This window comes from Myotis lucifugus, unplaced genomic scaffold, assembly GCF_000147115.1.
Source record: "Myotis lucifugus unplaced genomic scaffold, Myoluc2.0 scaffold_197, whole genome shotgun sequence".
Lineage (NCBI taxonomy): Eukaryota > Metazoa > Chordata > Mammalia > Chiroptera > Vespertilionidae > Myotis > Myotis lucifugus.
Window position 1 is genome coordinate 1,291,709 of NW_005871245.1, and position 26,302 is coordinate 1,318,010.

Below are 26,302 nucleotides of genomic sequence, written 5' to 3' on the forward strand. Positions count from 1 at the left end.
GCCTGCCCAGGCCCAGCCCTTCTTCTGAGAGAGGCTACGCATTGAATAGGACCAGCCCTGTGCTGTTGGCTGAGCTGGTATGCAGGGAGAGATTCCTTGCCGAATGTGCATATTCCTGGTGACCTTGGGGTTGGGGCCCCACCCAAGCAGCTGGCTTCTTGGATTTATGCCCTGATCACCCAGCAGAGCCAGCAGGCAGGCCTCCCCTAATTCTTCATCCTGCTGCTGAACTGGGATTGGAGCATAGAGGAAAGTGAGTCACGCACCTAGGCCTGGGCCTGCCTCCTGCCTCCTGCCTCCTGCCTCCTGCCTCCTCCTCATTCCCTGCCCAGCTTCCTGAGTTCCCTGAGAAGCCTTCCAGGAAACATGCTCTCAGCGGCCCCCACCACCCCTCAGCTTCTTTGTCACCTCCTAGACCACTGTCCCTGCTGTTGCACAGGTAAGAGGCTGGTGGCCGGGGTGAGAGGGTGAGGTTTGGCTGCTTTGTCTAGCTGTCCCTCGGTATCCTTGAGGCTAGACAGGCTCTGGAGGGGTCTGAAGAGCTGGGTTATGTCTGACTTTCCTGCCATCAGCAGCCGCTCATGGACACACAGTCCCCCTTCGTCACTCACAGACACAGTCTTTCGCCCTCAGAGACATGTAGCACACACAACCACCAACAGATACAGCATCCAGCACATCACACAAAACACATCCTCATCACCCACAGACACAATTCATGGCCCTTCACAGCCACGCAACACACACAGACTCTTGGCATCCACTGATACAACCCATGACCCTTCACTGCACATAATACGCAAACCGTCACAACTGACACAGTCCTCTCAAGGGGTGCACATCATATCCACGGGATGAAACACTTATCTTTATAGACGCACAGCATGTGCGCTGATAGACACAATGAGCCATGGAAGACCCTCCACTCACTTACTGCAAGCAAACCTATTCCACGTACACACACACACACACACACACACACACACACATCCATGCAATCATCTGTACATATCACAGAAGCTCCCCTTACCCCCTCATCCCCAGATCCTTGGGGTGCTGCTGCTCAGCTGGGTAGGGGCAGGGGCTGAGCCTAGTTAGCAACACCACCCCCCACTTCTCACACTGCCCCCACCCGCCCCAGCCCTGCTTGTGCATTGGGGGGCAGCCAGGGGCACAGCAAGGGGTCCTGGCCACATCACGGAGCATCATAGGAGGAACTCTATGCTGCTTCCGATGCCCTGGGACTAAGCACAAGCTGTTAATACAAAAAGCTTGCTAGCAAGCAAGCAAGAAGGCTTTCCTAAGGATAGCCCGCTCTGGTGATGCTTTTCTGCTCAAGTGGCAAGTAGCATGATTGATCGGGAAACTCTGACATGAAGATCAGCTCATTATAAATGATCGAGCAATGGGATTTCTGAGGTTTAGCTTGAGGCTAAGAAGGGACAGACTTTAAGTCAAAGTGGCCCTTGATGTCGTGTGATTAAACGGGCGGTGGGATCAGACTGTCCCATCTTCCTGAGAAGTTCAGATTGATGGCCACTTCCCCACTCTCCCACCCCCATCTTTGCTCTGAGCATGACTGGGCCAATCAATGGAACATAAACTATTGTATTTTAAAATAACATGAGGTGTTCTCTTCTGGGATAACATTTGCAAATTCTTTTGCTTGTTGGCTTGAAAGATTTACAGATAGAGTTCTTACTAGACTCTCAGAACACGTAGGCATTTCAAAGCTGCTCCACAAGTGTCCATATAAGGGTTTTCTTCCTAGGAAGTGTTAGTTGTTAATGTTACACATTCTGACATCGTGACTAAGTTTGTTTCTATGGAGACTCTGAACATGGTGTGTCATTAAACCTGAACTTCTCTATAAAAAAAAGCGTGCTAGCATTTATCATATGCTTACTGTGTGTCAGACATCATACTCAATGCTTCTGCAAGTATTATCTTACTTAATTTTACAATTCCTTTATGAAGTAGACTAGGGGCCCAGTGCACAAATTCGTGCACCTTAAAGGAACTGTGGGCCGAGAGACTGCGGTGAGCACAGGGGTGGGTCTTGGCCCATCCTCCACGCCCCCGTCTGGCCCCTCCTGCCACGGCCCCAAATCCCCTGTCTGCCGGCAACCCCACTCCCGCCGCCGCCACTCCCACGCGCTGATGGCACCAGCCCCGCTCGCACCTGCTGACAGCGTGGAGTGATTGGGACTGGCACCAGCAGTGGGTGTGAGCAGGGCCGGTGCCGTGAGCGGGTGTGAGTGGCAGCTGTTGCCCTGATCGCCCCTCAGGAGCAGGGGGAGATGGAGAAGCCCTCAGGGGCAATCATGACACTTGCACCTGCTGATGGCGCCAAGTGATTGGGACCGGCACCGGGCACCGACAGCATGTGCGAGTGGCGGCTCCGGTGCCGGCAACGGGTGCAAGTGGGGCCAGTGCTGACAGCAGGTGTGAGCACTGGGTGGGACTGTGGTATGTGGGAGCAAAGAATTTTTAGGAACCACCAGAGGCTCGCCCCGATGACAGCGACTAGCACCCTGCCTTGGTCTGGCGCCCCCGCTCACCTGCTCCACCATCCCGCTGCGGCCAACTGGCGCCCTCCATGTTCCGCACACGCCCCCTGGTGGTCAGCGCATGTCATAGCGACCAGTTGTTCGGTTGTTCCGGTTGTTCTGCCGTTTGGTCTATTTGCATATTAGCCTTTTATTATATAGGAAGAATACCCAGCCTCATTTCATAGCTATGTTTCCATGTAGGCTCAGAGTGGTTAGGAAACCTGCTCAATATGCCATGGCTAGGAAGCAGCAATGGGGCTTAGATGTAGAGAAGTCTGACATCAGAGGCCACCTCTTTTTTATTTATTACCAGAAGCCCTTTGCATGAAGATTTGCGCAATAGGCCTTCCTTCCCCTGGCTGCCGGCACCAGTTTTCCTCTGGCACTCTGGACCCAGGCCTTTGGTCTGGCCGCAGCGGAGAAGCCAAGCCTCTTCAATCTTCAGTCTTCAGTCTTCACTCTGGCCGGAGCCTTCAGTCTTCGCTCCATGCCTGCGTATGCAAATTAACTGCCATCTTTGTTGGGTTAATTTGCATACTCATCCTGATTGGCTGGTGGGTGTAGCAGAGCGACACCAATTTGCATATTTCTCTTTTATTAGTGTAGATTATTACTAGAGGCCTGATGCACGATATTCATGCAAGGGGCTCAGCCCTTGCAGCCCCGGCTTCGTCTGGAAGGTCGTTTGGCTGTCCGGTCTAGTTAGCATATTACCTTTTTATTATTATAGATTTTTTTACCTTTTAGAGGTAACAAATGTGAATGCTGAAAGTTCAATAGGTATGAAAGAATACACAGTGAAAGATGCCCTCCAATCCTTGTTCTCCAGCCACTTGACTTACCTCTTGGAGATCTCTCTGTGAGAGGGGGTTCCAGCCCAAAGGATTCCCAGAACAGTGTCCAGACTCTGGGCCTTTCCCATGCCCTCCCCCTGCTCAGGCACACAGGCAGCTGCCTCTATTTGCTCCTGGGGCTCCTTCCAACCTAAGTCCTAAGTTCTCGTTTGTCCGAAGTCCTCAGGGACCCCCCTATTTGAGTCCCTTGGACCTGGATCTTCTCCCCCTTATCTCACTGCTGAGGGCCCTGGCCACACCCCTGAGCCTTTCTTTCAGGATCCAGCACACGATGATGTGACCCTTCTTACAAGCTGGGGCTTTTCCCCTGAGCAGTGCTCACTTTGCTGTAGAAAGTGCCCAGGCTGGGGAGGGAGAGCAGATGAAACTCAGCCCTAGCCAAGGATGAGGGAGAAGAGGAAGAGGAGAGAGGAGACTGAGGACTAGCTGCCCGACACTGTGCTTCATAGACCTAACCCCACTGGGAGGTGGGGCTGCCACCCCCACTTTACAGATAAAGAATCCGAGGCTCCAGGCCCAGCTGGTGTAGCTTAGTGGTTGAGCGTCGACCTATGAACCAGGAGGTCACAGTTCAATTCCTGGTCAGGGCACATGCCTGGGTTGTGGGTTCAATCCCCAGTGTGGGTTGTGCAGGAGGCAGCCAATCATGATTCTCTCTCATCATTGATATTTTATCTCCTTCCCCCTTCCTGTTTGAAATGAATAAACATTTATATTAAAAGAAAAGAATCTGAGGCTCTGCTGGTGCAGTTGTTAAGTGGCAGAGTTGGTATTTAAAATCCCAAAGTTTGAGGAGGACGAGTAAATCAGAAAGAGAGGGAAAGAGAGAGCGAGAGAGGGCCAGAGAGAGAAACTGAGGTTAGGATGGTGAGAACGAAGGGAGGATTCAGAGCTGTCAATCATCGGCTGGCCATCCAAGAAAGGGGCCTCAGGCTTTGTAGTAATCCCCCCCCGGCTCGAGTGACTCTTTATTCTGTTTATTTGCATCATTTGTCTATCCGTGTGCTTAAATCATCCTGTCTTAATTACTGTAATTTATAAAATCTTGATATATGATGCTGCATGTTTTTTGACTTCTCATTCTCCAAATTGTCTTGGCTAATTCCATGTTTACACACACACACACACACACACACACACACACCAAATACTTGTGTACCCATTAAGTTAAATAGAATATTATTAGGTATAATAGAAGCCTCCTATATACTTCGCACATCTTGCCTCTTCCCTCTCTCCCTAGAGATAGTCACATCCTGAACTTTCTATATGGATGAATACATATTCATGTCCATGACTCAGAGTTTTAAGAATAGTAGGGAACTATGTTTGTCTTTCTGCAACTTGCGTTTTTAGTTTAGCTCCCTGTTTACTGTTATTGCATGTAGCTCTGTTCATTTCAAGGTATTTGCAGAATGACACTGTAGAGACATACAAATATATATCAACCTTGCCAGTGTACCTAGGAAGGATGTGCATATTTTCAACTTTATTTTGAAGTTAATTTTCAAAATGATGGTGCCATTTTTAATCTCCTCTTAGCAGTGTTATGAGAGTCTCCATTGTTCTACATCCTCCCAATAATTGAACTTGGCAGACTTTAATTTTTTCCATTCCGGTGGTTGTGCTTTTTTTTTTTTCTTCTTTAAGACTTTTAAAATTGATTTTTAGAGAGAGGAAGGGAGAGGGGGTGAGAAACATGGACGTGGGAGTGAACCATCCCACCTGGAACTGAGCCCACAACCCAGGCATGTGCTCTGACCAGAAATTAAACCAGCGACCTTTCGGTGCATGGGACGATGCCCAACCAACTGAGCTACCCTGGCCGGGGCTGGGGTTGCTTGTTTTAATATGAACTCCTGGTTTCCTGAAACACTGACCATATTTTTAATCTTTCTTAGCCTTCAGGCTTTTGCTTCTGTGAATTGCTTACTCCTTCCTTGACCCTTTTTTTAAAAATCCTCACCTGAGGGTATTTTTCCATTGGTATTTGGAGAGAGTAGAAGGGAGGGAGGAGAGGGGGAGAGAGAGAGATTGGATCGAGCCTGCAACCGAGGTACGTGTTCTTGACCAGGAATTGAACCTATGACCCTTCAGTCCGTGGGCTGACGCTCTAACCACTGAGCAAAACTGGCTAGGGCATTCCTTGACTTATTTTTATTGGGCTTGTCTTTAAGTTATTAATTTGTAGAAATTGATACCATATTGTGTCTGAAAATTCTTTGATACATCTGTTGCAAATATCTTCTCCTGGTCTGTGACTTGCCTTTTTACTATTTTTTTAGTATCTTTTGAAATACACAGTTAATAATTTTTTTTTTGCTTATAATAAAAATAGTATTTTTTATTTATTTATTTACTTTGGTATTCATCAGATTAACATAGCTTTATCATTTCAGGTTCCTGTTGATTTCCCCCCCCCCCCCCAGTATTTTATTTATTTATTTAATTAATTGATTTTTTATGTATTTATTTTAAAAATATATTTTATTGATTTTATACAGAGAGGAAGGGTGAGAGGTAGAGAGTTAGAAACATTGATGGAGAGAAACATCGATCAGCTGCCTCCTGCACACCTCCTGGGGATGTGCCTGCAACCAAGGTACATGCCCTTGACCGGAATCAAACCTGGGACCTTTCAGTCTGCAGGCCGACGGTCTATCCACGGAGCCAAACAGGTTACGGCTATTTATTTATTTTTAATTCTTTATTGATTAAAGTATTACATATATCTCCCTTTTCCCCCATTGACCTCTCCCCGCCCCCCCCCGCGCCCCCAGTTCTAAATTTTATGTGGTCGGATTTATCCAACTTTTCTTTGTTTCTTTTTTTTTTAATTTCTATATCTTAATTATGAAAAATTTCCCTTCCCTTATATCACGAATATATTTTCCCCTCATTTTCTTCCAAAACTTTTAATATTTTGCTTTTCATGGTTAGGTCTTTATGCCAGTTGGAGTTGAAATCTGGATATGGTGTGAGGATGTGATCTCGTTTTATTATTATTTTTCCCTAATGAATAGCCAGGGATTTGCACCAATATCTCCTCTTCTTTTATTGATCTGTAATGACAGTTCTATCATATCTCCTAAGTTTCCATATGTGTGCTCTCTACTTCTGGGACCGCTGTTCTGTTTCTGTGGATTATTTGCTATCCTTTTGTTAATACTGCCCTGTCTTAACACTGCAACTTTATAATAAGACCTGATATATGATAAGGAAAATCCGATGATATGTCCTTATTGCTGTTCTTAAAAAAATGTGTTGGCTAGTTTTGGATCTTTGGTTTTTCATTTGGAATTTTAGAATCAGCTCATAAAGTTTCTTGAAGAGCCTATTGAGATTTTTTTCAAGTGCTTTATTATGTGATTTTTATTCCCCCACCTTTATTAACATCTATTGGGATTTTGATTGGATTGGCACTGAATTTATAGGTTAAAATGGGAAAAATATATCTTTATGATACTGATAGTCTCATGCATAGATATATTATATTATTTATTCATATAGTTCTTTTTTTTGCAAGAACTTGATCTTTTAAAAAATGTATATATATATTTATTGATTTCAGAGAGGAAGGGAGAGGAACAGAGATAGAAACATCAATGATGAGAGAGAATCATTGATTGGCTGCCTCCTGCATACCCCTCACTGGGGATTGAGCCTGCAACCCAGGTGTGTGCCCTTGGCCGGAATAGAACCCAGGACCCTTTAGTCCACAGGCCAACACTCTATCCACTGAGTCAAAGCAGCTAGGGCCATATAGTTCTTATTTAATTATTTTTCAATGATTTTTATAATTTCCTGTATCGAGATAAAATTGCACATCTTGGCTTCCAAAAAAATTATTTGCCCAGATAGTTTCTTTGCTATTATAAACTGTGTCTTTTTAAAATTGACATTTTCTGTTTATTGCTTATTTATAGGAGCACCATTGATTTTTATATAGTGAATTTATATCCAGAAATCTTGTTGAAGTTTTTGTTGGTTCTAATAACTTGTCCATGACATTACCTTACGTTTTCTATGTAAACAATCATATTGCCTGTGAAAATGACAGTTTTGCTAGTCTTTTCCAATCTTCATAACCATCCTTTTGTTCTCATATTCTTCACAACAGAGTGAGGTACTTATGATTATTCCCAGTTTACAGGTTGAAAAACTGAGGCTCAAAGAAGTAAATTACCTTTTCCAAGTTCACACAGAGAGTTGGTGACGGTCAAAACTTGAATTCAAGTCTCTGGGTCTGAAACCCATGCTCTTCTCCTTGTGGTGTTCTTCCTCCACATTATTCTCCAGCCGTAGAAGAGCAAAGCGATGCTCACAGAAATGAAGTGTCCACATCGCTCCGAGTGAAGGGCAGGCTGAGGGCAGAAAGAAGCGAACAAGGCTTTGATAGTGTGCAAGAGTGAACTGGGTTGAGGGTATTGGGGTCCTAATTTCAGTTCTGCCACCTACCAGCTGTGTTACCTTGGATACGTCATTTGCTCTCCTCTAACCTCATTCACTCATGCAATAAGCATTATGGAGGTGCACCTGCAATATGCCAGGCGGTGTTCTAGATGATAGGGTGTAGTAATCAATAAGCTAATTGAAACACAGGGGATTGTTCCTGCTCTCAAGGAACTTGCAATTTGCCTGGGGAGCCAGATAATGAACAAAGTAAAGCAGCAAAATATACGGTATGTTAGATGTGGTAAGTGTGATAAGTGAGAAAAAGAAAGCAGTGTAGGGGCCCAGGTCATGTCGGAGACGGTTGTAGCTTGTTGGGGTTATTAAGAAGTCCTCACTGACAAGGTGGCATTGGAATAAAGACATGGGGAAAGCTTGAGGCAGGAGTGTACCTGGTTATTTGAAGAAAACAAAGCCAGTGCAACTATGGGGGAGGGGAGGCCCTAGAGGTAGGAGATGAGGTCAGGTTTTGCAGGCATTCTAAAGGACTTTGGATTTTTTGTTAAGTGAGATAGAAGCCACCAGAGGCTTTTGAGCAGAAGAATGATGTGATTTCCTGTTTAAGAGGCTCAACCACTGCTGTGCTGAGAACAAATGAAAAGGGGGTGAAAGGGTGGAAGCAAGGAGACCAACGAGGGAGCCACATCCAGGTGAGAGATGATGGTGGCTGGAACCAGGGCCATAGCAGTGGAGATTTTGAAAGTGTCTGTCTATCTATCTATCTATCTATCTATCTATCATTTTAAGTTGAAAGTAAATTTATATACTTAGTTTAAAATTAAAAATAACTTAGTTTAAAATTAAAAATAAGTTGGCCTGCCCTACCTGGTTTGGCTCAGTGGATAGAGCAGGGGTGGGCAAACCTTTTGACTCGAGGGCCACAATGGGTTCTTAAACTGGACCGGAGGGCCGGAACAAAAGCATGGATGGAGTGTTTGTGTGAACTAATATAAATTCAAAGTAAACATCATTACATAAAAGGGTACGGTCTTTTTTTTTTTTTTAGTTTTATTCATTTCAAATGGGCTGGATCCGGCCCGCGGGCCGTAGTTTGCCCATGGCTGGGATAGAGCGTCGGCTTGCAGACTGAAAGGTCTCAGGTTCGATTCTGGTCAAGGGCATGTACCTTGGTTGCAGGCACATCCCCAGTGGGGGGTGTGCAGGAGGCAGCTGATCGATGTTTCTCTCTCATCGATGCTTCTGGCTCTCTATCTCTCTCCCTTCCTCTCTGTAAAAAATCAATAAAATATATTTAAAAAAAAATAAGTTGGCCTGATAAAACCGTGAGTGGACTGCCTGCTCAGTGTGCGCGTGCTCCAGACCATGTGCGTGTGCACCCTCCTCAGGAGTAAAGATATTTGTCTGCAAAAAAAGAGTTGGCCTGGCTGGTGTGGCTCAGTTGGTTGGGTGTCATCCTGTGTACCGAAAGGTTGTAGGTTTAATTCCCAGTCAAGGAACCTTCCCCAGGTTGCAGGTTTAATCCCCAATGGAGGGCAGCCGATCATTGTTTCTCCATTGATGTTTGCATCGCTCTGCCTCTTTTTTCCCCTTTCTCTAAAAACCAATAAAAAATATTTAAAATTAAAAATAAGTTTATTTGGTGAAGGAATCTTTAAACTATCTTATAAATACAAACATAAGGAAACTTCTTAGATAAGCAATCCTCTATTTTTCTGATGATGAGATCCCCAAAAGGATTTTAGACCAACTTGAATGTATAATCTCTTAGGAATGTAGATGATATAAATAGTCCAGAGTTCCTCAACCTCAGCTGTATTAACATTGAGAGCCAAATACATTTTTGTTGTAGGGACTGTTGTGTGCATTTAGGGTGTTTAGCAGCATTGCTGGCCTCTACCCACCACATGTCAGCTGCCCCCAATCCTCTTCCTCTCCCCTGCCAGTGTGACAACCAAAAATGACTTGAGACATTGACAAATGTCCCTGGAAGGCAAAATAGCCCCCGTTGAAAATCACTGATATAGTCAAATGCCAACGTATAATAATTAATTTCTTCATTTAGTCATTCACATACTTAAATATCCTATATAATAAAGAGGAAATAAGCAAATTGACCCTCACTCCATCACACTGTCACAAGATGGCTGCGCCCACAGAGGAGGCAGTGTTCCTGTAACGAGCTGTAATGAGCGATCAGCAGGGACCTGAGGCTGCATGGTGCTGGGCCGGGGAAGGGGACCTGAGGCTGTACCTTCCCCCCCCCCCACCCCCGCCTGGTGGGGCTTGACAGGGGACCTCAGGCTGCTCCCCCACACCTGGTGGAGCTTGATGGGGGACCTCAGGCTGCACCCTCCACCCCAGAGCTGGGTTGGGGGACATCAGGCCATGCCCCCTGCCCTGGCACTGGGCTGGGGGACCTGAGGGTGCTCCGGGGGACCTGAGGCTGTGCCCCCTGCCCAGCAGGGCTTGATGGGGGTAGGACCAGCCGGGTCGGGTCTCACGCGATTTTGAGGCGCACATGGGTGGATGGGGACTTGACTCTGGGTCCCGTGGTGCGCCCCAGACTCTGACAGGAGGAAGATTTTCATATACATTTTACTAATTTTCTTTCATCTCTGACACTTCTATTATAGAGAAAGGGCAAATAGCAATATTAAAATATTTCCTCTAATTAATTCCCTTTAATGTGCATGAATTTCGTGCACCAGGCCACTAGTTTCAGGCAATAATTTATTATTTTATATATAATGCTTTTTTCCAATCTCAAATTTCATGAAACCAACTTATGTCAACCCTTTATGTTCATCGTTGATGTTGGCATCTTTGTTGTTATTGCTCTTTTCTGTCATCTGATAGAGTTTTCCAGGCTACATCATTTTCACTTCTTTCTACTTGTAGGAGATGCAGCACCTAACATCATATATGCTGTTTTATAATGAGAGACTATCACAGGAACATGACATCCCAAGACATAACTGTCCATCACATAACATCAGGACAGTTCCCTTTTTCATCGTCATTCTGATCTGAAATCTAAACAAGTGCTGAATTACTTTAGATAACAAACAACAACAAAAAAACCTTTCTTATAAAAACTTGAAAACACATACAAAAATGCACTTGCCATCAGCCAGCTTCAACAATTCTCAACTCATTTTTAAAAATTGAGGTATGTCCCATATTATTTTGAAGCAAATCTCAAATATATAATTTTAAAAAAATATATTTTTATTGATTTCAGAGAGGAAGGGACAGGGAGAGATAGAAACATCAATTCAGCTGCCTCCCCCATGTGCCCTACTGGGGATCGAGCCTGCAACCTGGGCATGTGCCCTGACCAGGAATTGAACCAGGAACCTCTTGGTTCTGGGACTATGCTCAATCCACTAAGCCACACCTGCCAAACTGCATTTGATTTTATGTCTCGTAAGTCTCTTATGTCTTTCAATCTTGAACAGTCTATTTCCCTCCACCACCGCCCCCCCCCGCCCCGCCTCCCATGTGGTTGGTCTGTTGATGGAACCGGATCAATTGTCCTTCGGAATGTCCTTGTCCCTCATTCCGGGTTTGACTGATTGCTTCCTTGCGAGGTCCTTTAATTTGTTCCTCTGTCCGCTGTGTTTCCTACACACTAAAGCTTAGGTCTAGAGGCTTGATTAGATACAGAGCTGAATATATTTTAAAGTAGAATTGACAGAGTTTGCTAATGGAATGGGTGTGGGTATGAGAGAAGAAAAGAGTCCGCTTGCTCACTTGCTGATGATGTTGATTATAATCTCTGCCTACCCACCCTGCTTATTGATAATCTCAAAAGAGGTACCGCTCCACAACTGCTACATGAACGTACACGAGGGACTATTGAAAAACAGGCTGAGCCAACAGTCCTGGATTTGAGCCAGGCGTCCTGGAGACTCTGGTCACGTGGGGGCTGGCTGATCCTGGAGGTCCCTCCTTGGTCTCAGGTCGCTCTGGAGTGTGGTGGCTGGAGGACGGCTGAGAAGGTGAAGCCAATTTTGGGAAAAAGGATCTGGGCTGGGGAGCAGAGCGAGGGCCTGGGATTTCAGGAGGAATTTTGCGTGAAGGTTAAACTCCATGACCAGACCATGTCCTCTGTGTTTCACGGTACCCAAGGCTCAACAGAGATATGAGGAGGCGACCAAACGACCTTTTCAAAGTCCCTAGCGGAGACCTAGGGAGGCTTGAGGCGAGTGTGGGTGGTGGGGGTGTGGAGCAGTTATGGGCGAAGGAGGTGGCTCTGGCAGGTGTGAGGGGTGATGGGTGTGGGCACCTAATGTGCACGTGGGTGGAGGGAGAGAGCCTTTGCATGACACTGTGTATTGTGAGTACGCGAGTGTGCAAGCATTCGAGTGTGCAAGCGTCCTGTGTGTAGGTTGTTGGAGCATGTCTGCCTGTGGGTGAAGGGGGCAGAGCTGGGGGAGCGGGGCAGACCTTTGGCTCCCGTTCTTAGGGCCGTGGCGCGTGGAAAGGTGTTTTGTTCTTTGGGGTTGGTTTTTGGCTCTGACAAGGAGAAGCAGTGCGTTCCAGCCAGTGGAGGGGGCTGGCCCAGACCCCCCGGGGGGCTGAGGCTGGGCCCTGCCAGATGGAGGAGGCTGGCCAGACCCCCCGGGGGGCTGAGGCTGGACCCTGCCAGATGGAGGAGGCTGGCCTAGTAGACCCCCCAGGGGAGCTGAGGCTGGACCCTGCCAGATGGAGGAGCCTGGCCCAGACCCCCCGGGGGAGCTGAGGCTGGACCCTGCCAGATGGAGGAGGCTGGCCCAGACCCCCCGGGGGAGCTGAGGCTGGACCCTGCCAGATGGAGGAGGCTGGCCCAGACCCCCCAGGGGAGCTGAGGCTGGAGCCTGCCAGATGGAGGAGGCTGGCCAGACGCCCCCTGGGGGAGCTGAGGCTGGACCCTGCATGGGGAGCAGGAGCCGGCATCCTGGCTCTGCTTGCACCTGCCTCTGCATAGGAGGGCATGGAGGGACTGACAGCGGAGGGACTTGCTTCCTTAGACCGTGTCCACTACAGCGCCAGTGCCTGGGGGGGTTCAGTACGTGGTGGTTGGATAAAACAGTGGGCAAATGGGCTCAACACCGAGGCAGGGAGCTCCGGCCCATCCTTTCCTGATGTGCACGCGGAGTCTCCACCCAGCTGACTTTGCCACTCACTCACCCTCACTCCCATGGACACTCCCAGACTCACATCAGCTGCCCGTCCCTGTTCACCCTCACTGTCTCCCATAGACTCCCACACTGCCCCCGCCCCCCATCTGCCCCGCTCTGCCACAGGAGTCCCTTGGGCTCAGTGCCTCTTGGTCACCAGGGATGCCCAGCCCACTCATGCCTCTGGCACAGCGGCTCCTCTGAGCTCCTCCCTTCTCATCCATTTTATGTCCTGGCTGTCTCTCCCTTTGCTCCTCGCCCTTTCTTCCATTCTGTCCCTCACGCCCATACACAGACACACACGCATGCACACGCATTTGCACACACAGGAACCCACTCAGCCTGTCGCATCTTTTCCTTGTTGAACCCCCTGCATCTCCTCATTCTTCTCAGGCGGCTCTGTTTACGTCTCCCTGTCTTTCTCCCTCCGTCTCTCATTTCATCCTGACTCCCACTCCTACTGTTTTCTTGGTCACTCAGTTAGTTGTGCCTCCTCCGCTTCCTCTCTCTCTCTCTCTCTCTCTCTCTCTCTCTCTCTCTCTCTCCCCCCTCTCTCTCTCTTGTGCATGCTTGCTCATTTCTTGCTTTCTCTCTCTCACCCCAGCTCCCTGGCACGGTGGCTGCTGCCCGCACCCCACGCCGCCCTCTGCTCTGTGAGACACCCCCGAGCAGCGTCCAGGGCCTGGGTGCCCCAACTTGGAGGTTCCTGTGGCATCTGTTGGAGGGGCCCGAGGGTCACGGCACTTCCTCCCCAGGGTGACTGGGCAGTGGCTTGCTGTTTCCTCATTTCTGCCACTTCCAGAAAGCACAGAGACCGGGTCTGCCGACGAGACGGTCAGACCCGCAGCCGCAGCCACTGCCCCTGGAGCAGGTAAGGGGGTCCCGCCCTGGCTGGCAAGGGGGAGGCATATGAAAGTGTCCTCAGGAGGCCAAGGTCATGCCCTAGACTGCACCAAAGCAACCGGTGGTTCTGTTTTTCAGGAACCACTGGGCATCTTCCTCGGGCTCAGAGTCTCATGTTTACAAATCATTTTCCCAGGAAGCCCAGCTCCCCTCTTTGGTTCTCTGAGGCCAAGGCAGCACTGGGAGGCGATGGGCGGTGAGAGCGGGCTGCCTAGGTCGCAGGGAGCCGAATGTCAGGTGCTTCACTAGCTGTGTGACCTTGGCCACGTCGCACCCTCTCTCTGCACCTCAGTCTCCTAAAGTGTCAAATGGGGCGAATCCCGTCTCCCCGGCAGGGTGTGGGAGAGGTGAAGGCCTGGTGGCACAGGGTTGGGTACTTGGGAACTCACTGGATGTTCTTCCCGGGGTCAGGGTTGGGGTGATGAAGATAACCAGGTGCCTTCAAAGGGCCGGGCCCACCACCAGTTTCCCCCATTGGGTCCCAGGATGCTAGGGTCATGGCACAAGCTGGTGACCCTCCCCACACCCCCCCGCCCCCCACTTTTCTCCGACAGGAGGTGAACCAGGGCTGCTACCCAGACACTCGGTCACCTGGAAAGAATGAGAGAACCTGCAGAGTCTCTCTAGAGCAGGGGTCCTCAAACTTTTTGAACAGGGGGCCAGTTCACTGTCCCTCAGACCGTTGGAGGGCCGGACTATAGTTTAAAAAAAAACTATGAACAAATTCCTATGCACACTGCACATATCTTATTTTGAAGTAAAAAAGCAAAACGGGAACAAATACAATATTTGTATTTGCATGTGGCCCGCGGGCCGTAGTTTGAGGACCCCTGCATTAGAGAGACAGAGGGGCAGAGGGGCAGAGGGACGGAGAGAGAATGTGGGTGGGGGAGACCACACTCAGCAGCCCTCCCCACCCCCTTAGTTCCGCAGGAGGGGGGCCCTCAGGGCTGGGTTTGGCGCTGAGCTCAGCTGCCTGCGGGGAGAAGCGTGTCAAAGGGGTGTGCAGGTCACTTCACAGTTTATAAAGTCCCTTCCACTTACCAGTGTTTTTCAGTTTGCCAAACGCTTTATCACGCCCCCAATCGTACTTCCTTTTCACAACAATACTTGAGGTGGGAGTGGCACCCATTTTGCAGATAAGATCCCAAGGCTCCGCGCGTGGCGTGCTGGTTGGTGGCACCGCTGAGGCCGCAGCCCGCACCCCCTGATCCCAATTCCGGCCATTTCTCTCAGCCACCCCTGGCGGCTGTTTCCAAAGGGGGAGATGTGGCTGGTTTGGTGCCTGGCTGGGTGGTTTTTGTTTGGTTACTTATTCACTCCTTCATTCAGCAAACATTTTCTTGAGGTGGGGGGGAGGGGAGAGGAACTCACAGCTATTGAGCAGTAAGCACGGGCACGCATTGCTTCATTCCCTCTTACGACTACTTGGCAAAGAAGGTTTTATGATCAACATTTTGCAAATTAAGAAAGAGGCTTTGAGAGCCAAACATCAGCTGGGACAGAGCAGAGCCTGGTGCAGATCTGGGTCTGTGAGATCCCCCAGGGCCAGGCCCTCTGTACCCAGAGGGTGCCAGCAGGACCCCGGATGGGGAAGAAGGCAGTGTGATTCCTGGTATCACAGAGGGGTGTGCCCTGCGCTGGGGAAGCCCCGGAAGAGGTAGAGCCTCCCCACTTCCTCCTGCCTGTCCTGCCTGCCTTCCAGGAAGCAAGGAGAGGCAAGGCTGACGTAGACAGATACCATCTGAGTATCTGGGAGTCATGAGGAGAGACCTCGGCCAGGCTCAGGGCCCCCCAACACCACAAGAACGTCCTAGTCCAGCTGAGTGAAGACTGAGTCTCAACAATGTAATTCACATACCTGGCGTCAGGGTGGGCCCCAGGGAAAAGGGAAACTGGGAAATTCTGGCACCCAGGCCACCCCCATCCCTGGGGCCCCAGATCCTGACCTCTCTCCGGACAAGGAGCTCCATTCATCCACCAATAAATACACCCTAACCTCCTTGTACTGGAAACGAGGGAGCCCAGTGCAGAGTTCCCCAGAGGCCAGTATACTTGCTCCCCTAACTTTCCCCTCAAAGCCCTCTGCTTCTTGGAGAAATTGTAATGAATCCGCTCCACGAGGGGAATCTTTAGATGGTTGGCCATCAGGGCCAGGCCAGGGCACAAATGTCAAGCATCGGGAGAGATCGGAATGGGAGGTAACTTACTGAGCACCTACTGTGTGCCAAGTACTTTAGGTTTATCTGCCTTTAACCTCAGGGCTATCTTGCGAGGTTAATGCTGATATTATTCCCATTTTACAGATGAGAAAACTTGGACTCATAGAAGGGAAATGATTAAACTGTGGTGTTTTAGTGGCCCCAGGGAATCTAAGAACTGGGAGTAGCTGAGGCGGGTGTGTAAGGTTTAGAAGTGAAAGATGAGGGACAATGTGACTCTGTGTGTGTGTGTGTATTTAGTAACTATTTCTTGAGTGTTTGCTGTGTAAGAGGCCCTATACTGTTGAAATACCAGAAGCCTTGCATCCAGGGAAGTCCCAAACCAGAAAAAGAGAAATCAACAGCCATTATATTTTGTGTTATGGGGACCAGAGTGGCACCTTGAACTCTGGCTGGGGTAGAGAACTAAGACTAACAGTAGCCAGCATTCACTGAGCTCTGAGAATGGATCAGGCCTTTTCTATTTAATCCTTACAACAACCCTAGGAGGTAGGTAATGTTGTTACTATTGTTATTGTTATTATTATTTTACAGATGAGTAAACAGAGAGGCTCATGGAGGTTAAAGTAATTGTCTTGGACAAGAATTGGCTGATAGCCTTTTGCCAACTGTCCCAGCTGCCATAAAAAGACGTGACTGGTTCCCAGAGCCTTTAGGGTTAATGATATAGCTGGAAGCCTGATACAGGAGGCCTCAAGCTGGCATGAACTTGGTGTGAGCAGTCACAATGACAGTGGCATGCTATTTTGAGAAACATTTGATCTGGTCTAATCAGAAGGTTGTCTGGATTTCCTGTAGATACAGCTTTTCAGAGCTGTTGATTGTGAATTCCTTCAATTGTGCCAAGGACTTTACATACATTGCTCATGGAATCTACATACCACTCTGGGGAGATACGTGCGTGTAATATTATCAGCTCCATTTACGCGGAAAGGACCCGAGGCTCAGAGAGTGATGGGCTTGACCATGGTCATTAAGCTAGAATGGGACAGAGACAGGATTTGAACCAGGTTTGTCTGACTCCAGAGTCTGTGGTCTTAGGTACTCACAAAAGCTCTATAAGGTAGATGTGCTATTAAAAAAAAAGATATATATATATATGTCTACATATCTATATCTATATCTATATCTATATCTATATCTATATCTATATCTATATCTATATCTATCTATCTATCTATCTATCTATCTATCTATCTATTTCAGAGAGGAAAGAGAGCAAGAGATAGAAACATAAATGATGAGAGAAAATCATCGATCGGTTGCCTGTTTGAGCCCACAACCTGGGCATGTGCCCTGACTGGGAATTGAACAGTGACCTCCTGGTTCATAGGTGGACGCTCAATCACTGAGCCACACCAGCCGAGCGAGGTAGATGTGCTATTATCTCCATTTTACAGATGAAGCTCAGAGAGGGGAAGCAGTTTTACCAAAGGTTGCACAGCTATGAAGTCATAAAAAACTGAGACATATAGCCCTAACCGGTTTGGCTCAGTGGATAGAGCACCGGCCTGCGGACTGGGGGGTCCCAGGTTCGATTCCAGTCAAGGGCATGTACCTTGGTTGCGGGCATGTCCCCAGTGGGAGGTGTGCAGAAGGCAGCTAATCGATGTTTCTCTCTCATCGATGTTTCTAACTCTGTATCCCTCTCCCTTCCTCTCTGTAAAATATCAATAAAATATATTTTTTTAAAAAAAGAAAGAAAACTGAGATGTATAATTCCAAGTTACAAGCACACAAGGTAACTTGCAAATCTGCCATCTCTTGGGCCTGCTTTTCAAACATATTTATTTTATGGTAGTAAAAAAACACATAAGATAATGGATTATCTTAACAATCTGCAGTGTGCATTAGAGTATTACTAGCTCTATGCACATTGTTGCACATCTGGTCTCTAAAACATTTTCACCTTGCGTGCCTGGAACTCTATACCCATTGGACAACAGCTCCCTGTTTCTCCCTTTCCCAGCACCCAGCAACCCCCATTTCACTTTCTGTTTCTATAAGTTTGATTACTTCAGATACCTCATCTAAGTATGATCATTCAGATTTGTCTTTTTGTAATTGGCTTATTTTACTTCGTAATATCTTCAAGTTTTATCCATGTTGTAACATGCCACGGGATTTCCTCCCTTTTAAAGGCTGCGGAGTGTTCCATCATACATATATGCCGTATTTGCTTACCCATTCATCTGCTGATGGACATCTGGGTTGCTTGCACCTCTAGGCTATTGTGAATATGCTGCTGTGAACACGTGTGTGCAAATATCTCTCCAAGATCCCGTTTTCTTTTCTTTTGGATATACACCCCGAAGTGAGATTTCTGGATCATGTGATAGTTCCTTTTTCAATTTTTCTAGGAACCTCTATACTGTTTTCCATCGTCACTGCATTATTTGTCTTTCCACCAACAGTGCAAAATTGTTCCAGTTCATCCACATCCTCACCAATACCTGTCATTCTCTGCCTTTGTTGATAGTGGTCATCCTACTGGGCGTGAGGTGATAGATATGTCATTGTGGCTTTGATTTGCATTTCCCAGTTGATTAGTGATGGTTGAGCATCTTTTTATATACCTGTTGGCCATTTATATGTCTTTGGAGTAATGTCTATTCCCATTCTTTGGCTATTTTTAAATTATGTATTTATTGTTATCAAGTTGTAAGAGTTTTTTATATATTCTGGATATTAACTTCTTCTCCAACATATGGCTTGCAAATATTTTCTTCCATTATGTAGTTTTAGTTTGCCTTTTTTACTCTGTTGATTGTTTCCTTAAGTTTGGTGTAGTCCCATATGTCTATTTTTGCTTTTATTTCTTGTACTTTTTATGTTATACCTACGTAATCATTGCCCTTTCCAATGTCATTAAGATTTACCCATTTCCTTCTGTGAGTTTTATAGTTTCAGGTCTTACGTTTAGGTCTTTAATCCATTTTGAGTTCATTTTTGTATACGGTGTATGGTAAGGATTTATCTTCCCTTTTTGGCATGTGAATATCCACTTTCCCCATCACCATTTGTTGAATAGACTATCTTTCCCCCGTTGTATAGTCTTGGCAACCTTATCAAAGATCATTCGACTATATATGTGAGGTTTTTTTTTTCTATATGTCTATCAGGAATTGGTCTGTATGTCTGTCTTTATGTCAATACCATACTGCAGGGGTCCTCAAACTACGGCCCGCGGGCCACATGCGGCCCGCTGAAAACATTTATCCGGCCCGCCGGGTGTTTTTGCCACCGCTGTGTGCATAGGAATTTGTTCATAGTTTTTTTTTAAACTATAGTCCGGCCCTCCAACGGTCTGAGGGACAGTGAATTGGCCCCCTGTTTAAAAAGTTTGAGGCCCCCTGCCATACTGTTTCGATTATTGCACTTTGTAGTATATTTTGATATCAGGAAGTGTGAGACTCCCAGCTTTTCTTTCTTAAGATTGTTTTGGCTATTCAGGGCTTTTGAGATAAGATTTCACATGAACTTTGTAATGTTTTTTTTTCTATTTCTGTAAAAAATGCTATTGGTATTTTTATAGGGCATTGAATCTGTAAATAGCTTTTGGTAGCGTGGACATTTTAATAATATTAAGTCTCTCAACCCATGAACACTGCATGTCTTTCTATTTGTTTGTGTCTTCTTTAATTCCTTCCATCAATGTACTGTAATTTCCTGTGTGCAAATCTTTTGCCTCCTTGGTTAAGTTTATTCCTGAGTGTTTTATTCTTTTTTTAAAAAAAATATATTTTATTGAGTTTTTACAGAGAGGAAGGGAGAGGGATAGAGAGTTAGAAACATCGATGAGAGAGAAACATCGATCAGCTGCCTCCTGCACACTCCCCACTGGGGAGGTGCCCACAACCAAGGTACATGCCCTTGACCGGAATCGAACCCGGGACCCTTGAGTCCGCAGGCCGATGCTGTATCCACTGAGCCAAACCGGTTAGGGCTGTTTTATTCTTTTTGATGCTATTGTAAATGGGATTGTTTTCATAATTTCCTTTTAGACCCATTTAAAAATCTTCATTTTACTAATGAGAAAACAGAGACTCGGAGTCATGGGGTGAGTTTAGTGTTTGAACCAGGATTTGATTCCAACGCCAGCAATTCCCGGCAGCAGTGAGATGGATACAGCACTCCCTCCCCTCCCTTTGCCCCATTCAAGTTCTGAATTTGGGGAGCAAAGGTAAAAGCAAGGCCCCAGGTCAAAGACATCTCGTTCTGGGGCTGCACGGCATCCAAAATTCCTGTCCTCAGGCCTGTGAGAGGCCGAGTTGGCCAAGGAGTGGTTTGCTACCGCTTGGCCTAGGAGAGAGAGGATGGGCCTTGGGCTTCAAAATCCCACCTGCTACCGCCCAGCTGTCTGACTGTGGACAAGTGCGTTACCCGCTCTGACTTCACTTTCTTCCCCGGAAACGTGGGCATTTTGTAACGCTTACCTCCCAAGGCTGATTGGAGGAGGAAATGTGATCATGGGTAAGAGCATCTATCCATTTAATTGGAAAATCATGCCCAGTGCCCCGAGTTTAGGTGGGTTGGCTCTGGCTCCCCTTCAGTCAAGCCCTCCCTATAGAGCAAGGAGTCCTTAGATCCACGTGGGACTGACCACTTGGAGCCTGAGTCCTGCCCGCACCCCTTCTCGCCCACACTCTTACTGGCGCACGCACCCTCAAGCTTGCTGGTTTGCCAGGAGCTGCTGGTGTATGGGATGTGCATGAAATTGGACGTGACTGATTTGTAGCTTGTAAATACTTATTTACTTTTAGGTGTGTTTTTTAAAGACCCAATCAATTTTGTAGGCATGTAAGAAAAAATATATATTTGTGAGAGAGAAAGAGCGAGAGGGAGATATATTCACGTGAGAGAGAAACATTGATCGGTTGCCTCGCGCAGTGCCCTGACCAGAGATTGAACCTGCAACGGTGGGTATTGAGCCCTGACCGGGAATGGAACCTGCCATCTTTTGGTGCACAGGACAATGCTCCAACCAACTGAGCCACACCGGCCAGTGTGATAGCTTGTAAATATTTAAACATGGGTACTCTTGACCACATATGACACCACAAATGTCAGGGGCCAGACTGACTGGTAAACCCAACTTCCCAACCCACAGTCCGCACTGGGGAAGTAACCAGCGTATAGCTTCTGCTCCGATCCTGGTAGTCCCTCCCCTCTGATTGTCCAGCTTTCTCAGGTCCCAGGGCCTGGGAATAGTAGGCAGGATGGGAGTGGTAGGCAGAGTGTGGTTGGGGCTAAATGTTCTGCAGGGCAGAGGGTGGGACATCCAGATGGCAGGATTCTTATCTCTGAGAATTTTTATGGCCCTCTTAGCCCACTCACAGCTGAGTGCTGGGCCTGGGCCTGCTGCCCAGCCTTGATCCTCAGGGGACTGTGCTTGCATGTTAAGTTGAACTGTTGATAGCTTTGTTGGCGTTAGTCTAAAGCCTTGCTGGAGCTGGCAGGAAAGTCAGTGGTGAGTTAGAGCTCTGGAAGTCAGTGGTACCCACAGTCCCCTCCCCGGGCTCCAGTGGGGAGCTGGGCCAATGGGGAGTGGAGGACAGCCTGGCCATTTGTGGCCACTTTACATGCTTATTTTCGGAACTACTGTTAGGATTGCGAGCTTTTGCAAACGAAGAAACTGAGGCTCAGAGAAGTGAATACACTTGTCCACAGTCACACAGCAAGGAAATGGCAGAGCCAGGGATGAACCCAGGCCTTTCTAACCCCAGAGGCCTTGTCCTCCCCACCCTGCTGTGCCTTCCCGAGAGGCTGGGTACCTTTCCTTCGTGCCAGTTTCCTCTGAAGAGTCACCTGGGGCTTGGCTATTCATTCAGTCATTCAGTCCCCATTGTCTGACACTGGGGACAGAGAGATGAAAATCTAATCTCTGCTCTCAAGAAGTTCCCAGCCTGGTGAGTGAAAGGGCCACAGAGATCAATACTTACAACCACCTGGTGTGTGTCAGGTTCTATACTGAAGAATGTGCCCAGTATCATGGTGCCTCAGAGAGAAGAAGGCAACTCCTTCCAGCTGGGGCAGACGGGAAGGCGTCCCGGAGAAAGCATTCTTTAGCTTAGGTCTTCCTGAGTAAGATTTTGCGAGGGAGAATAACAGGCAAAAGGCATGCTCAGTAGGGCCCGCAGCACGTGCAAAGACAGAGGTTTGAAGAGAAATGGAATTTTCAGAGCAGCGGCAGGAAGTTCCGTGTGGCTGGAGTGGAGGGCGAGTAGCAGTAGAGGCTGGTGGGAGATGAGTTTGGACAGGAGCGTGGCCTTGATCCTGGACAGAGGGGCGCCATGGAAGGTGTTAGGTCAGACAGGTATGTGGCTGGCAGTGTGTTGGGCACAGCATTTCTCGAACTCCAGGTGCTCATGAATCAAGATCGCATGGATCTTGTTAAAAGACAGCTTGAAACAGCAGATCTTCGGTGGAGCTGAGCTTCTGCGTGCCTAACAAACTCACAGCTGACGCTGGTGCTCTGGCCCCAGGGCCACAGTCTGAGTAGGGAGGTGGTGGAAGGCACTCTGCCTTGTGGGGAGGCTGCCACTGGTGCTCTATGCCCCCGGGTAGATGAGGCCTCTACTATCTTCTTGGATGACCCCTCTCACCGTCCTCACAAAGAGGTCAGTCTTGTCAGTTGTTAGAGATTTGTTCACTTGACAAATGTGTACCCAGCTCCTGCTCTGGCTAAGCTTGTGCTGGATGCTGGGGATACAGAGAAAACTTGGAAATGCCACTTTCTGGTCCCTGTCACCACCATCTCTTGCCTCCAAAATGGTCTCTTTGCTTCCATTCTTGCTCCCTATCATCTATTCTCTGCCCAACGTCCAGAGCGAGTCCGGTCATGCCTCTCACCTGCTTGACATGCTCCAGTGTCTCTGTGATGCCAAAGGAATAAAGTCTGGACTCCTCATCCCAGGGATGTAGGGCTGTTCCTCTCTGGTCGCATCCCACGCTTCCCAGTTCTCACACCTGCAGGCCGCACTGACCTTTCAGTTCCTTGAACATGACAAATTTATTCCTGTCTCAGAATGTGATGGACTTAAATAATTTCTCTTGACTAGTTTCTTTTCACTTTTTAGATTTCAGCCAGAGGAAGATACAGGTTTTGCAGGACCATAAATTTTATACACCTTTGGGGCCCTTCTTTGAAGAAACGATATCAAATTACAAATACACAATTAGGTACAAGGCCGAGGAGGGGGCCCTGAAGGTCAAGCTTCATTGGCTTCATGGCAAATAGGCCTCTGGTTTTGTTTATTGTCACCTCCTCGGAGAAGCCTTCCCTGGTCACTTTACTTAGAGCAGCCCTCTAATCTGGCTTCATCATGTTACTACTTTTATTTCTTCTATTGAGTTCATCACAATTTGACATTGTATTTATTTATCTTTCTACTTCTTTCTCTCTACTTCTTTCAACTTATTAAGCTTCTTGAATGAGAATTTGACGTTCCACTTCCTTGCTTCTCTTTCACTCTTCAACGCATCTTAGGAAACTGCTCTCCCTCCAATCACGCGAGACAGATTTCCGTGTTGCCATATCCAATATCTGCTTTTCTGTCTGCATTGTACTTGATTGCCCTGTGACTTTTCACACTTCTGGCCACTGGCTCTCCCATTCTTGAAACCTCCTTCATTAGGTCTCTAGGAAGGCCTCCCCTGGTTCTCTTCCCACCTCTCTGGCCATCCTGTCCTTGCCCCGCTCCGAAGTTCCTCCTCCTCCTCCTCCTCGGGCGTATCCTTCAATGGTGTTCTCTTCGGGGCTCAACCTTGGATCCGCCTGGCTGTTTTGCAGGCGCTGCAAATGTGGTATCTCCTCAACCGAATTCACCCTCCCACCCACACGCTGTTCCTCCTCGGTCTCGTGTCCATGAAGATCGACAACACCCCACCTCCAGTCTCTGGGCCAGAAACCTGGCCGTCCTTCACTCCTCCCTTTCTATCAGCCAGTATCTCACCTCACCGAGTTCTGTCCTTGAGCCTCCCAGATACCTCTCACAACCATCACTTTCCCTCCATCCGCTCTGCCATGGTCCTCTGGCCGGAGAGGGACAGTTTCTGGAGGAGAGTGGCCTCCACCCCATTGAGCTGGAGCCTAAACCCATGACAGGAAGGAACTAACTTAGGGGTGGAGCTGGGTGTGGGAGTGAGGGGTAGGTAGGGATGTGACTTCCTCAAAGACCCAGAGTGTGGAGCAATACGCACCCCCAGCTATGGGCTGCCTCCTCACCTCTCTCAGACCCCAGCAACACGGTCCCCCAAGGCATGGGGGCCCAACAGGAGAAAGAGACAAGGCCAGTCGCAGATGAACGGGCATCTTGGGCCCACGGGAGAGAGTGGAGGACCTGAGGTTATGGAGCAACAATTTTCAAATCTTCTGGTCTCAGGATCTTTTTATATCGCGAAAATGTTTTGAGGGCCCCAGAGTGCTTTTGTTTGCATGGATTATATCTATCATTGTTTACCATTTAAAAAATTAAAACTAAGACAGTATAAATAAAAATTGTTGCTTTTAAATATAAAAACCAATAACAAACTCATTGCATGTTAACACAAATAACGTTTTTAGTAAAAAATAACTAAAATTTCAAAACAAACATTTTAGGAAGAAGAGTGGCATTTATTATTATTATTTTTTTGCAAATCACTTTGATCTTGGGTTTGACTAGAAGACAGCTGGATTCTCATAACTGCTTTTGCATTCAATCTGAGGTGTTATGTCATTTTGAAAATCTGGCCTCACACAAATAGGTATCTGTAAAAGGAGGGATATTTTAATGTCATTTTCAGATAATTGGTGACACTATTTTTCCCACAAATGGTAGTTTCTTAAAGGTTAGCTGCACTGTGGAACCTGGATCAGATCAACGAACTTTTTGTAATTTGTTACCCTGTGAGGTATTGGTTTATCTTATGCTTTGAATTTTCTGCCTAGGCATAATTTTGAAATATCATGTCTTCCTTATTTGGAAAATATCTGTTCAATGAGTTATGCGGGTCTTCCAAATATTGCTCTTTCATTATAAGATATTTTAAAAGTTGCATTCATTAATATCACCACCAATCTCATCAGAAAATTCTTTAAGTATTGGAAAGCTGGAGATACAATTTTCCCCTCAAATTCTAATTTCCTTTGAAAGTTTGAATTTTATCATTGTCCATAAATACTGTTTGTTTCCCTTGAAGTGACAGGTTTACTTATTCATATCTGAGAAAACGTCTGCCAGATACTCAAGTCTGAAAAACTTAATTTGAAAATAAAATAATTTTTAAAATATGTTTTTATTAAGCTTTAGAGAGAGAGGAAGGGTGAGGGAGAGAGATAGAAACATCAATGATGAGAGAGAACCATCGATCGGCTGGCTCCTGCATGCCCCCTACTGGGGATCGAGCCCAAAACCTAGGCATGTGCTCTAATGGGGAATTGAACCAGCGACCTCGTGGTTCATGGGTTGACACTCAACCACTGAGCCACACCAGCCAGGCCATAGTTTGCCATTTTTTCAAGTGATAATAATGATGATCCTCAGAAAAGTTCAGCTCACAACTCCAACAATCACATAAATGCTTTCCCTGAAGACAATCAATTTACTTCAGTTTGCAGCAGAAATGTTTCATGTGGATTTCCCATTTTGACATGGAATATTAAAAAAGATGTATACTCAAGATTTAATAAAGTTAATCATATCCTTGCTTTACCAAGGGCATTTTAAAGTGACTTAAAATGAAATTGCCTTTCTTTTTCTTTTTTTTCTTTTTTTAACTCTTGAGTACATGGCTGTAAAGAATTTGGCTGCTACTACAGTTTGGTGCTGCTGCCTTGATTTATTCTAAGGAGCCAGCAGTTTTGCAACATCAACGCAAATGTCAACACAGTGCAAAAGGCAAATAATGTCTTGGTATTTTGTAAAATATATTTTTATTGATTTCAGAGAGGAAGGGAAAGGGAGAGATAGAAACATCAATGATGAGACAGAATCATTAATCAGCCGCCTCCTGCATGCCCCCACTGGGGACTAAGCCCGCAACCCGGATGGTGCCCTTTCCCAGAATCGAACCCACGACCCTTCAGTCCGCAGGCTGACGCTCTAGCCACTGAGCCAAATCAGCCAGGGCGTCTTGGTATTAGTATGACAATAGTTTTGACCTCATGGATCCCCTAAAAGGTCTCAGAGATGTTCCTCTCTCCTCCTCATCCC

At 47.0% G+C, this 26,302-nt stretch overlaps 1 protein-coding gene across 4 annotated transcripts in view; it reads left to right on the forward strand.

The window, feature by feature from the left end:
- The first annotated feature begins 337 nt into the window (after positions 1 to 337).
- Positions 338 to 26,302, forward strand: part of PTAFR (platelet activating factor receptor) — a 30,021-nt gene continuing 4,056 nt past the window's right edge. The window contains exons 1-2 of one of the 4 annotated variants that reach the window (XM_014463061.2): positions 338 to 439; positions 13,586 to 13,852. The gene's annotated coding sequence lies outside the window, so the exon portion shown is untranslated. Of the gene's footprint in view, positions 440 to 8,490; positions 8,509 to 13,585; positions 13,853 to 25,500; positions 25,988 to 26,302 lie in introns of those variants that run through there. The other 3 variants (XM_023761025.1, XM_023761027.1, XM_023761026.1) reach the window with 3 other exon arrangements.